The following is a 14,844-nucleotide window of genomic DNA, read 5'->3' on the forward strand; positions in this document are numbered from 1 at the left end:
TGCAGAATATTATATATACAGCTCATCTACTGCAGAATATTATAATATACAGCTCATCTGCTGCAGAATATTATATATACAGCTCATCTACTGCAGAATATTATAATATACAGCTCATCTTCTGCAGAATATTATAATATACAGCTCATCTACTGCAGAATATTATAATATACAGCTCATCTTCTGCAGAATATTATAATATACAGCTCATCTTCTGCAGAATATTATAATATACAGCTCATCTTCTGCAGAATATTATATATACAGCTCATCTACTGCAGAATATTATAATATACAGCTCATCTTCTGCAGAATATTATAATATACAGCGCATCTACTGCAGAATATTATAATATACAGCTCATCTTCTGCAGAATATTATAATATACAGCTCATCTTCTGCAGAATATTATAATATACAGCTCATCTACTGCAGAATAATATAATATACAACTCATCTACTGCAGAATATTATAATATACAGCTCATCTACTGCAGAATATTATATATACAGCTCATCTACTGCAGAATATTATAATATACAGCTCATCTACTGCAGAATATTATAATATACAGCTCACCTGCTGCAGAATATTATAATATACAGCTCATCTACTGCAGAATATTATATATACAGCTCATCTACTACAGAATAATATAATATACAGCTCATCTACTGCAGAATATTATAATATACAGCTCATCTGCTGCAGAATATTATAATATACAGCTCATCTACTGCAGAATATTATAATATACAGCTCACCTGCTGCAGAATAATATCATATACAACTCATCTACTGCAGAATATTATAATATACAGCTCACCTGCTGCAGAATATTATAATATACAGCTCATCTACTGCAGAATATTATAATATACAGCTCATCTTCTGCAGAATATTATATATACAGCTCATCTACTGCAGAATATTATAATATACAGCTCATCTTCTGCAGAATATTATATATACAGCTCATCTACTGCAGAATATTATAATATACAGCTCACCTGCTGCAGAATAATATCATATACAACTCATCTACTGCAGAATATTATAATATACAGCTCATCTTCTGCAGAATATTATAATATACAGCTCATCTACTGCAGAATATTATAATATACAGCTCATCTTCTGCAGAATATTATATATACAGCTCATCTACTGCAGAATATTATAATATACAGCTCATCTTCTGCAGAATATTATAATATACAGCGCATCTACTGCAGAATATTATAATATACAGCTCATCTACTGCAGAATATTATATATACAGCTCATCTACTGCAGAATATTATAATATACAGCTCATCTTCTGCAGAATATTATAATATACAGCTCATCTACTGCAGAATATTATAATATACAGCGCATCTACTGCAGAATATTATAATATACAGCTCATCTACTGCAGAATATTATATATACAGCTCATCTTCTGCAGAATATTATAATATACAGCGCATCTACTGCAGAATATTATAATATACAGCTCATCTACTGCAGAATATTATATATACAGCTCATCTTCTGCAGAATATTATAATATACAGCTCATCTTCTGCAGAATATTATAATATACAGCTCATCTACTGCAGAATAATATAATATACAACTCATCTACTGCAGAATATTATAATATACAGCTCATCTACTGCAGAATATTATATATACAGCTCATCTACTGCAGAATATTATAATATACAGCTCATCTACTGCAGAATATTATAATATACAGCTCACCTGCTGCAGAATATTATAATATACAGCTCATCTACTGCAGAATATTATATATACAGCTCATCTACTACAGAATAATATAATATACAGCTCATCTACTGCAGAATATTATAATATACAGCTCATCTGCTGCAGAATATTATAATATACAGCTCATCTACTGCAGAATATTATAATATACAGCTCACCTGCTGCAGAATAATATCATATACAACTCATCTACTGCAGAATATTATAATATACAGCTCACCTGTTGCAGAATATTATAATATACAGCTCATCTGCTGCAGAATATTATAATATACAGCTCATCTACTGCAGAATATTATAATATACAGCTCATCTTCTGCAGAATATTATAATATACAGCTCATCTACTGCAGAATATTATAATATACAGCTCACCTGCTGCAGAATATTATAATATACAGCTCATCTGCTGCAGAATATTATAATATACAGCTCATCTTCTGCAGAATATTATAATATACAGCTCATCTACTGCAGAATATTATAATATACAGCTCATCTTCTGCAGAATATTATAATATACAGCTCACCTGCTGCAGAATATTATAATATACAGCTCATCTACTACAGAATATTATAATATACAGCTCACCTGCTGCAGAATATTATAATATACAGCTCATCTACTGCAGAATAATATAATATACAGCTCACCTGCTGCAGAATATTATAATATACAGCTCATCTACTGCAGAATATTATAATATACAGCTCATCTACTGCAGAATATTATAATATACAGCTCATCTTCTGCAGAATATTATAATATACAGCTCATCTACTGCAAAATATTATAATATACAGCTCATCTTCTGCAGAATATTATATATACAGCTCATCTACTGCAGAATATTATAATAGACAACTCATCTACTGCAGAATAATATAATATACAGCTCATCTACTGCAGAATATTATATATACAGCTCATCTTCTGCACTGCAGAATATTATAATATACATCTCATCTACTGCAGAATATTATAATATACAGCTCATCTACTCCAGACTATTATAATATACAGCTCACCTGCTGCAGAATATTATAATATACAGCTCATTTACTGCAGAATATTATAATATACAGCTCATCTACTGCAGAATATTATTATATACAGCTCACCTGCTGCAGAATATTATAATATACAGCTCATCTACTGCAGAATATTATATATACAGCTCATCTACTGCAGAATATTATAATATACAGCTCATCTACTGCAGAATATTATTATATACAGCTCACCTGCTGCAGAATATTATAATATACAGCTCATCTACTGCAGAATATTATAATATACAGCTCATCTACTGCAGAATATTATAATATACAGCTCATCTACTGCAGAATATTATATATACAGCTCATCTACTGCAGAATAATATAATATACAGCTCACCTGCTGCAGAATATTATAATATACAGCTCATCTACTGCAGAATATTATATATACAGCTCATCTACTGCAGAATATTATAATATACAGCTTATCTGCTGCAGAATATTATAATATACAGCTTATCTACTGCGAATATTATAATATACAGCTCACCTGCTGCAGAATATTATAATATACAGCTCATCTGCTGCAGAATATTATAATATACAGCTCATCTTCTGCAGAATATTATAATATACAGCTCATCTACTGCAGAATATTATAATATACAGCTCATCTACTGCAGAATATTATATATACAGCTCACCTGCTGCAGAATAATATAATATACAGCTCACCTGCTGCAGAATATTATAATATACTGCTCATCTACTGCAGAATATTATAATATACAGCTCATCTACTGCAGAATAATATAATATACAGCTCATCTACTGCAGAATATTATAATATACAGCTCATCTACTGCAGAATAATATAATATACAGCTCATCTACTGCAGAATATTATAATATACAGCTCATCTACTGCAGAATATTATAATATACAGCTCATCTACTGCTGAATATTATAATATATTGCTCAATACTACAGAATATTATAAAATACAGCTCATCTACTGAAGAATATTATAATATACATCTCATCTACCGCAGAATATTATAATATACAGCTCACCTGCTGAGGAATATTATATATACAGCTCATCTACTGCAGAATATTATAATATACATCTCATCTACTGCAGAATAATATAATATACAGCTCACCTGCTGCAGAATATTATAATATCCATCTCATCTACTGCAGAATATTATAATAAACAGCTCATCTACTGCAGAATATTATATATACAGCTCATCTACTGCAGAATATTATAATATACAGCTCATCTACTGCAGAATATTATATATACAGCTCATCTACTGCAGAATATTATAATATACAGCTCATCTTCTGCAGAATATTATAATATACAGCTCATCTCGTGCAGAATATTATATATACAGATCATCTACTACAGAATATTATAATATACAACTCATCTACTGCAGAATATTATAATATACAGCTCATATTCTGCAGAATATTATAATATACAGCTCATCTACTGCAGAATATTATATATACAGCTCATCTTCTGCAGAATATTGTAATATACAGCTCACCTGCTGCAGAATATTATAATATACAGCTCATCTACTGCAGAATATTATAATATACAGTTCATCTACTGCAGAATATTATAATATACAGCTCATCTACAGCAGAATATTATAATATACAGCTCATCTACTGCAGAATATTATAATATACAGCTCATCTACTGCCAAATATTATAATATACAGCTCATCTACTGCAGAATATTATAATATACAGCTCATCTACTACAGAATATTATATATACAGCTCACCTGCTGCAGAATATTATAATATACAGCTCATCTGCTGCAGAATATTATAATATACAGCTCATCTACTACAGAATATTATATATACAGCTTATCTACTGCAGAATATTATAATATACAGCTCATCTACTGCAGAATATTATATATACAGCTCATCTACTGCAGAATATTATAATATACAGCTCATCTACTACAGAATATTATAATATACAGCTGCAGAAGATGAGCTGTATATTATAATATTCTGTAGTATTGAGCTGTATATTATAATATTCTGCAGTAGATGAGCTGTATATTATAATATTTTGCAGTAGATGAGCTGTATATTATAATATTCTGCAGTAGATGAGTTGTATATTATAATATTCTGCAGTAGATGAGCTGTATATTATAATATTCTGCAGTAGATGAGCTGTATATATAATATTCTGCAGTAGATGAGCTGTATATTATAATATTCTGCAGCAGGTGAGCTGTATATTATAATATTCTGTAGTAGATGAGCTGTATATTATAATATTCTGCAGTAGATGAGCTGTATATTATAATATTCTGTAGTATTGAGCTATATATTATAATATTCTGCAGTAGATGAGCTGTATATTATAATATTCTGTAGTAGATGAGCTGTATATTATAATATTCTGCAGCAGATAAGCTGTATATTATAATATTCTGCAGTAGATGAGCTGTATATATAATATTCTGCAGTAGATGAGCTGTATATTATAATATTCTGCAGCAGATAAGCTGTATATTATAATATTCTGCAGTAGATGAGCTGTATATTATAATATTCTGCAGTAGATGAGCTGTATATGACGCACCCCCTGGGACATATTCCTTTTTGAGGGGAATACCCGGCACCGGATCAGATGGGGGGTTGTAGTCTCCGAGCGGCTGTGACCCGGTCCCGTGCCCAGGGCGTCAAGCTCAGTGTGATGTGGCAGTTCTACAGATGTTACTAAAGTTCTTTTGTGTCGACTACGCCACCCGTTGTGATGCGGTCACTGTGGCCGCCGCTGCAGCAGGGTCCGCTGAGGCTGATGGTGGGTGCGCAGCTTGGTGAGATAACCCCCAACGGGAGGGGTATAGCCTCAGAGGGGACAGGCGCAGAGGATGGGGGTTGTGGTGGTGTAGTGCAGACGGCAGTGAAGACAGAGTCAGGTTGTGCAGTTAAGGGTGTTTACTTACTGCAGATGTTGTACTGGTCACTCCAGCTGCTAGTGACCACCCGAGCCGTGCTGCGTCCACCAGGTCCTGGATCCAGCCAACCCCCAAACAAGTCCGGAGCGTGGCCCTGAGCTCTCCCTCTGTCCTTTCTTCAGCCGTCCCCACCAGTGATCCACCTAGGTCCAGCTCCCTCGGGCCTGCTGTTGGGACACCCTTGGCCTTGGGTTCCCTGACCCTTCATGTGGTGTGCCTTCGGGGTGAATGTGGTGGGTGGCCGTGGCAGATGCTGCCCACGGCCTCCGGTCTCTGGCTGGGGATTGTTTTTACCCCCACCAGTTTGGGTTCCGGTACCCTTTTGCTGACTCCTCACCCGGTGCTCTAATTTGGGTTCTTGGGTCCCTTCAGTCTTCCCCCTCTGGGTCTTTCTCTGCTCCACTCTCTCTCTCTCCAGGGCTGCTGTTTCCTTCTCTCTGCCGATTTGTTCTCTGCATCAGACAGGCTCCTCTCCAACTGACTTGTTCTCTACAACTGACCCTGATTCTAGTTGGTGCCCACCTTATATATCCCTCTATGTGTGAGCTCAGGTGACCAGCACCCAATGAGCTCCTATCACTACCCAGACTGCTCCCCCTATCTGCCCCTACACTACATGGGATGTTCCACCCCCCTCCCACTCCAGCCAGGAACAGACTCGGTCGTACCTGCACATTTCTAAGTGGGAGTACCGTCGGTCTGTTCCTCGGAAATGGGATGTATGTAGTGCATGCAGCCTACCGAGCTCAGTTCCACACTCCATCCTTACCCGGGAGTGGAATATCACACCTCTGGGTTGAGGTGCAATACTCCTGTAGCAGCCGAATCCTCAGGGTGCTACATTCCCCCCTGGTAAATCACAGCACGTCCTCGGGCTGTAAGACATAAATAACACCAAAAACATACATTTTTTTTTTCATAAACATATAAAACATTATATATATAAAACTTTTCATATAAACATTCCCGTCGTCTCTTGTTTCAGGTTCCTCCTCCGGACACTGTGCAACGTGTGTCCGGGAAAAGTGCGACAGTCTCTTAGAAAAACTGGTTTTCCTATAAAACCGGTAGGGGGCGCTTTAAGACGCGCAACTATATACAGGGGAAGTTGGCCGCTCTCAGTCCTCGGCCAGGTAGAGGGAAGGGAATGGCTGCTCACAGTCCTCAGCCTGTGGGATTAAGGGGTTAACGGGTAAACAGTTCACTCAGCTGGTCCCAACGGGGACTATATATATGTAGCAACAGTTTCTTTATACCCCGATTGGGTAACTATCTACAGCTTCTGCTCTGCCGCACTCAACGGCGTCTTCCTCCTGCTCTTTGCTTATAGCTGGTTGTAACTTCAGACCCGTCCGGGTCCTCTGGCTTTTCCTCCCAGACGCGACACCCTTGGTTTTACGGGTGCGGGCGCGGTGGTGGTGGCGCCCGGGTTGCCCAGGCCTTGCGGCCAGGCCTGGGGCACCTGGAAGGTGAAGGGCACCGTTAGGACGGCGGCGCCCTGGGCTACCTGGCCTTGCGGCCAGGCCGGAGGCTCCGCGGAGGTAGGGGGCGCTGTTGGTGATGCGGCGCCCGGGAATTCTAGGCCCTGCGACCAGGCTGGTGGTACTTCCTGCTTGGTCACGCTCGGGGTCGAGGCGTGTGACGTCACAGGGGTCGCGGCGGCGGCTTCCGGTTGGGGCCTAGTCTGCGTCGGTGACATGGCGTTTTCGGGCACAGCAGGGGGACTTTCGGGCTCTGCGACGGGGAGCTGGGGCAGGTAAGCGGTGTCCCGGCTTGGGGTGTAGACGTCCCCTTTACCTGCCTCCATGCGTTCGGCTCCCTTCTCGGCGCCGTCTCCGGCCTTGGGTCCTCCCGCGCCATCCTCAGAGGCGGTCTCCTTCCTCATCTCGGCTGGCGTGCTCCGGGTGTTGGTTTCAGCTTGCGTCTTGGTTTCAGCTTGCTGGGCCATCTCCCGGCTCCATTCCGCCAATATCTCGCGCTGTACCCGGGCCATCCTCCGTGCGAGGCCCTCCAGGGCAGTCTGTGCACACTCCCGGTCTCGGGGGAGCTGTGCAAGGACCTCCACTAGGCCTAGTGGGGTCGTGGTGTCCAGCAGGCTCCTGACCAACGGGTCGGTGCTGCTCTGCTCTTCTTCCAGCAGGCTCCTGGCCAGCGGGCCGGTGCTGCTCTGCTCTCTGGACATCTCCGGGTGAGCTTTTCTGCTACTCCTCTCCAGGCTTCTTGCCTCCGGGTGCGCTCGCTCCAGACTGCTCCAGGCGGCACCCATCTTCGTTCTTTTCTCTCGTCTCCTCCCACTTCGAGGGCGGTCCCGGGGCAACTCGGTGACTGTCAGCTCCAGGGGTAGTTCTTTCACGCTGACAGACACCTCCAACATCACAGTCTCTGTTGGTGGGGGCGGTTTCCACTTTTGGCGCCATTTTCTGTCCCGGCCCACGATGGGAGGTGGCCTCTCGCCCTCCTTTGGCACGCCCATAATGGCGTCCGCTGCTCTTCCAAGGCGGGAAATCTTCGGATTTGGCGGGAAGCGTCGCCCAGTGGCGGGAAACTCTGCAGATGGCGGGAACAAGCTGGAAATGGCGGACAATCGGCGGGAAACGACCTGTGATGGGGTCCGATGGCGTGGACCCTCCGGAACCGGCGGGAGACTTCTTTCTGAGGTAAACTTGCACTTTTCTTCAGGCACGCAGTACCCGGGTGTTGCGGGCACGGAATCCTGCCGACTACGCCAAAGTTGACGCACCCCCTGGGACATATTCCTTTTTGAGGGGAATACCCGGCACCGGATCAGATGGGGGGTTGTAGTCTCCGAGTGGCTGTGACCCGGTCCCGTGCCCAGGGCGTGAAGCTCAGTGTGATGTGGCAGTTCTACAGATGTTACTAAAGTTCTTTTGTGTCGACTACGCCACCCGTTGTGATGCGGTCACTGTGGCCGCCGCTGCAGCAGGGTCCGCTGAGGCTGATGGTGGGTGCGCAGCTTGGTGAGATAACCCCCAACGGGAGGGGTATAGCCTCAGAGGGGACAGGCGCAGAGGATGGGGGTTGTGGTGGTGTAGTGCAGACGGCAGTGAAGACAGAGTCAGGTTGTGCAGTTAAGGGTGTTTACTTACTGCAGATGTTGTACTGGTCACTCCAGCTGCTAGTGACCACCCGAGCCGTGCTGCGTCCACCAGGTCCTGGATCCAGCCAACCCCCAAACAAGTCCGGAGCGTGGCCCTGAGCTCTCCCTCTGTCCTTTCTTCAGCCGTCCCCACCAGTGATCCACCTAGGTCCAGCTCCCTCGGGCCTGCTGTTGGGACACCCTTGGCCTTGGGTTCCCTGACCCTTCATGTGGTGTGCCTTCGGGGTGAATGTGGTGGGTGGCCGTGGCAGATGCTGCCCACGGCCTCCGGTCTCTGGCTGGGGATTGTTTTTACCCCCACCAGTTTGGGTTCCGGTACCCTTTTGCTGACTCCTCACCCGGTGCTCTAATTTGGGTTCTTGGGTCCCTTCAGTCTTCCCCCTCTGGGTCTTTCTCTGCTCCACTCTCTCTCTCTCCAGGGCTGCTGTTTCCTTCTCTCTGCCGATTTGTTCTCTGCATCAGACAGGCTCCTCTCCAACTGACTTGTTCTCTACAACTGACCCTGATTCTAGTTGGTGCCCACCTTATATATCCCTCTATGTGTGAGCTCAGGTGACCAGCACCCAATGAGCTCCTATCACTACCCAGACTGCTCCCCCTATCTGCCCCTACACTACATGGGATGTTCCACCCCCCTCCCACTCCAGCCAGGAACAGACTCGGTCGTACCTGCACATTTCTAAGTGGGAGTACCGTCGGTCTGTTCCTCGGAAATGGGATGTATGTAGTGCATGCAGCCTACCGAGCTCAGTTCCACACTCCATCCTTACCCGGGAGTGGAATATCACACCTCTGGGTTGAGGTGCAATACCCCTGTAGCAGCCGAATCCTCAGGGTGCTACATATATTATAATATTCTGCAGTAGATGAGCTGTATATATAATATTCTGCAGTAGATAAGCTGTATATTATAATGTTCTGCAGCAGATGAGCTGTATATTATAATATTCTGCAGTAGATGAGCTGTATATATAATATTCTGCAGTAGATAAGCTGTATATATAATATTCTGCAGTAGATAAGCTGTATATATAATATTCTGCAGTAGATGAGCTGTATATTATAATATTCTGCAGTAGATGAGCTGTATATATAATATTCTGCAGTAGATAAGCTGTATATATAATATTCTGCAGTAGATGAGCTGTATATTATAATATTCTGCAGTAGATGAGCTGTATATTATAATATTCTGCAGTAGATGAGCTGTATATTATAATATTCTGCAGTAGATGAGCTGTATATTATAATATTCTGCAGCAGATAAGCTGTATATTATAATATTCTGCAGTAGATGAGCTGTATATATAATATTCTGCAGTAGATAAGCTGTATATTATAATGTTCTGCAGCAGATGAGCTGTATATATAATATTCTGCAGTAGATGAGCTGTATATTATAATATTCTGCAGTAGATGAGCTGTATATTATAATATTCTGTAGTATTGAGCTATATATTATAATATTCTGCAGTAGATGAGCTGTATATTATAATATTCTGTAGTAGATGAGCTGTATATTATAATATTCTGCAGCAGATAAGCTGTATATTATAATATTCTGCAGTAGATGAGCTGTATATATAATATTCTGCAGTAGATGAGCTGTATATTATAATATTCTGCAGCAGATAAGCTGTATATTATAATATTCTGCTGTAGATGAGCTGTATATATAATATTCTGCAGTAGATAAGCTGTATATTATAATGTTCTGCAGCAGATGAGCTGTATATTATAATATTCTGCAGTAGATGAGCTGTATATATAATATTCTGGAGTAGATGAGCTGTATATTATAATATTCTGCAGTAGATGAGCTGTATATATAATATTCTGCAGTAGATAAGCTGTATATATAATATTCTGCAGTAGATGAGCTGTATATTATAATATTCTGCAGTAGATGAGCTGAATATTATAATATTCTGCAGTAGATGAGCTGTATATTATAATATTCTGCAGTAGATGAGCTGTATATTATAATATTCTGCAGCAGATAAGCTGTATATTATAATATTCTGCAGTAGATGAGCTGTATATATAATATTCTGCAGTAGATAAGCTGTATATTATAATGTTCTGCAGCAGATGAGCTGTATATATAATATTCTGCAGTAGATGAGCTGTATATTATAATATTCTGCAGTAGATGAGCTGTATATTATAATATTCTGTAGTATTGAGCTATATATTATAATATTCTGCAGTAGATGAGCTGTATATTATAATATTCTGTAGTAGATGAGCTGTATATTATAATATTCTGCAGCAGATAAGCTGTATATTATAATATTCTGCAGTAGATGAGCTGTATATATAATATTCTGCAGTAGATGAGCTGTATATTATAATATTCTGCAGCAGATAAGCTGTATATTATAATATTCTGCTGTAGATGAGCTGTATATATAATATTCTGCAGTAGATAAGCTGTATATTATAATGTTCTGCAGCAGATGAGCTGTATATATAATATTCTGCAGTAGATGAGCTGTATATTATAATATTCTGCAGTAGATGAGCTGTATATTATAATATTCTGCAGTAGATGAGCTGTACATTATAATATTCTGCAGCAGATGAGCTGTATATATAATATTCTGCAGTAGATGAGCTGTATATTATAATATTCTGCAGTAGATGAGCTGTATATTATAATATTCTGCAGCAGATAAGCTGTATATTATAATATTCTGCAGTAGATGAGCTGTATATATAATATTCTGCAGTAGATAAGCTGTATATTATAATATTCTGCAGTATATGAGCTGTATATTATAATGTTCTGCAGCAGATGAGCTGTATATATAATATTCTGCAGTAGATGAGCTGTATATTATAATATTCTGCAGTAGATGAGCTGTATATTATAATATTCTGCAGTAGATGAGCTGTATATTATAATATTCTGCAGCAGATGAGCTGTATATATAATATTCTGCAGTAGATGAGCTGTATATTATAATATTCTGCAGTAGATGAGCTGTATATTATAATATTCTGTAGTATTGAGCTATATATTATAATATTCTGCAGCAGATAAGCTGTATATTATAATATTCTGCAGCAGATGAGCTGTATATATAATATTCTGCAGCAGGTGAGCTGTATATTATAATATTCTGCAGCAGATAAGCTGTATATTATAATATTCTGCAGCAGATGAGCTGTATATATAATATTCTGCAGTAGATGAGCTGTATATTATAATATTCTGCAGTAGATGAGCTGTATATATAATATTCTGCAGTAGATGAGCTGTATATATAATATTCTGCAGTAGATGAGCTGTATATTATAATATTCTGCTGTAGATGAGCTGTATATATAATATCCAGCAGTAGATGAGCTGTATAATATAATATTCTGCAGTAGATGAGCTGTATATTATAATATTCTGCAGTGGATGAGTTGTATATTATAATATTCTGCAGTAGATGAGCTGTATATATAATATTCTGCAGAAGATGAGCTGTATATTATAATATTCTGCAGTAGATGAGCTGTATATTATAATATTCTGCAGTAGATGAGCTGTATATATAATATTCTGCAGTAGATGAGCTGTATATTATAATATTCTGCAGCAGATAAGCTGTATATTATAATATTCTGCAGTAGATGAGCTGTATATTATAATATTCTGCAGTAGATGAGCTGTATATATAATATTCTGCAGTAGATAAGCTGTATATTATAATGTTCTGCAGCAGATGAGCTGTATATATAATATTCTGCAGTAGATGAGCTGTATATTATAATATTCTGCAGTAGATGAGCTGTATATTATAATATTCTGCAGTAGATGAGCTGTATATTATAATATTCTGCAGTAGATGAGCTGTATATTATAATATTCTGCAGCAGATAAGCTGTATATTATAATATTCTGCAGTAGATGAGCTGTATATATAATATTCTGCAGTAGATAAGCTGTATATTATAATGTTCTGCAGCAGATGAGCTGTATATATAATATTCTGCAGTAGATGAGCTGTATATTATAATATTCTGCAGTAGATGAGCTGTATATTATAATATTCTGTAGTATTGAGCTATATATTATAATATTCTGCAGTAGATGAGCTGTATATTATAATATTCTGTAGTAGATGAGCTGTATATTATAATATTCTGCAGCAGATAAGCTGTATATTATAATATTCTGCAGTAGATGAGCTGTATATATAATATTCTGCAGTAGATGAGCTGTATATTATAATATTCTGCAGCAGATAAGCTGTATATTATAATATTCTGCAGTAGATGAGCTGTATATATAATATTCTGCAGTAGATAAGCTGTATATTATAATGTTCTGCAGCAGATGAGCTGTATATATAATATTCTGCAGTAGATGAGCTGTATATTATAATATTCTGCAGTAGATGAGCTGTATATTATAATATTCTGCAGTAGATGAGCTGTATATTATAATATTCTGCAGCAGATGAGCTGTATATATAATATTCTGCAGTAGATGAGCTGTATATTATAATATTCTGCAGTAGATGAGCTGTATATTATAATATTCTGCAGTAGATGAGCTGTATATTATAATATTCTGCAGTAGATGAGCTGTATATTATAATATTCTGCAGCAGATGAGCTGTATATATAATATTCTGCAGTAGATGAGCTGTATATTATAATATTCTGCAGTAGATGAGCTGTACATTATAATATTCTGCAGCAGATGAGCTGTATATATAATATTCTGCAGTAGATGAGCTGTATATTATAATATTCTGCAGTAGATGAGCTGTATATTATAATATTCTGCAGCAGATAAGCTGTATATTATAATATTCTGCAGTAGATGAGCTGTATATATAATATTCTGCAGTAGATAAGCTGTATATTATAATATTCTGCAGTATATGAGCTGTATATTATAATGTTCTGCAGCAGATGAGCTGTATATATAATATTCTGCAGTAGATGAGCTGTATATTATAATATTCTGCAGTAGATGAGCTGTATATTATAATATTCTGCAGTAGATGAGCTGTATATATAATATTCTGCAGTAGATGAGCTGTATATTATAATATTCTGCAGCAGATAAGCTGTATATTATAATATTCTGCTGTAGATGAGCTGTATATATAATATTCTGCAGTAGATAAGCTGTATATTATAATGTTCTGCAGCAGATGAGCTGTATATATAATATTCTGCAGTAGATGAGCTGTATATTATAATATTCTGCAGTAGATGAGCTGTATATTATAATATTCTGCAGTAGATGAGCTGTACATTATAATATTCTGCAGCAGATGAGCTGTATATATAATATTCTGCAGTAGATGAGCTGTATATTATAATATTCTGCAGTAGATGAGCTGTATATTATAATATTCTGCAGCAGATAAGCTGTATATTATAATATTCTGCAGTAGATGAGCTGTATATATAATATTCTGCAGTAGATAAGCTGTATATTATAATATTCTGCAGTATATGAGCTGTATATTATAATGTTCTGCAGCAGATGAGCTGTATATATAATATTCTGCAGTAGATGAGCTGTATATTATAATATTCTGCAGTAGATGAGCTGTATATTATAATATTCTGCAGTAGATGAGCTGTATATTATAATATTCTGCAGCAGATGAGCTGTATATATAATATTCTGCAGTAGATGAGCTGTATATTATAATATTCTGCAGTAGATGAGCTGTATATTATAATATTCTGTAGTATTGAGCTATATATTATAATATTCTGCAGCAGATAAGCTGTATATTATAATATTCTGCAGCAGATGAGCTGTATATATAATATTCTGCAGCAGGTGAGCTGTATATTATAATATTCTGCAGCAGATAAGCTGTATATTATAATATTCTGCAGCAGATGAGCTGTATATATAATATTCTGCAGTAGATGAGCTGTATATTATAATATTCTGCAGTAGATGA

This window comes from Phyllobates terribilis, unplaced genomic scaffold (genome assembly GCF_046119375.1).
Source record: "Phyllobates terribilis strain yellow unplaced genomic scaffold, ASM4611937v1 Scaffold_38__1_contigs__length_12584779, whole genome shotgun sequence".
Taxonomy (NCBI): Eukaryota; Metazoa; Chordata; class Amphibia; order Anura; family Dendrobatidae; genus Phyllobates; species Phyllobates terribilis.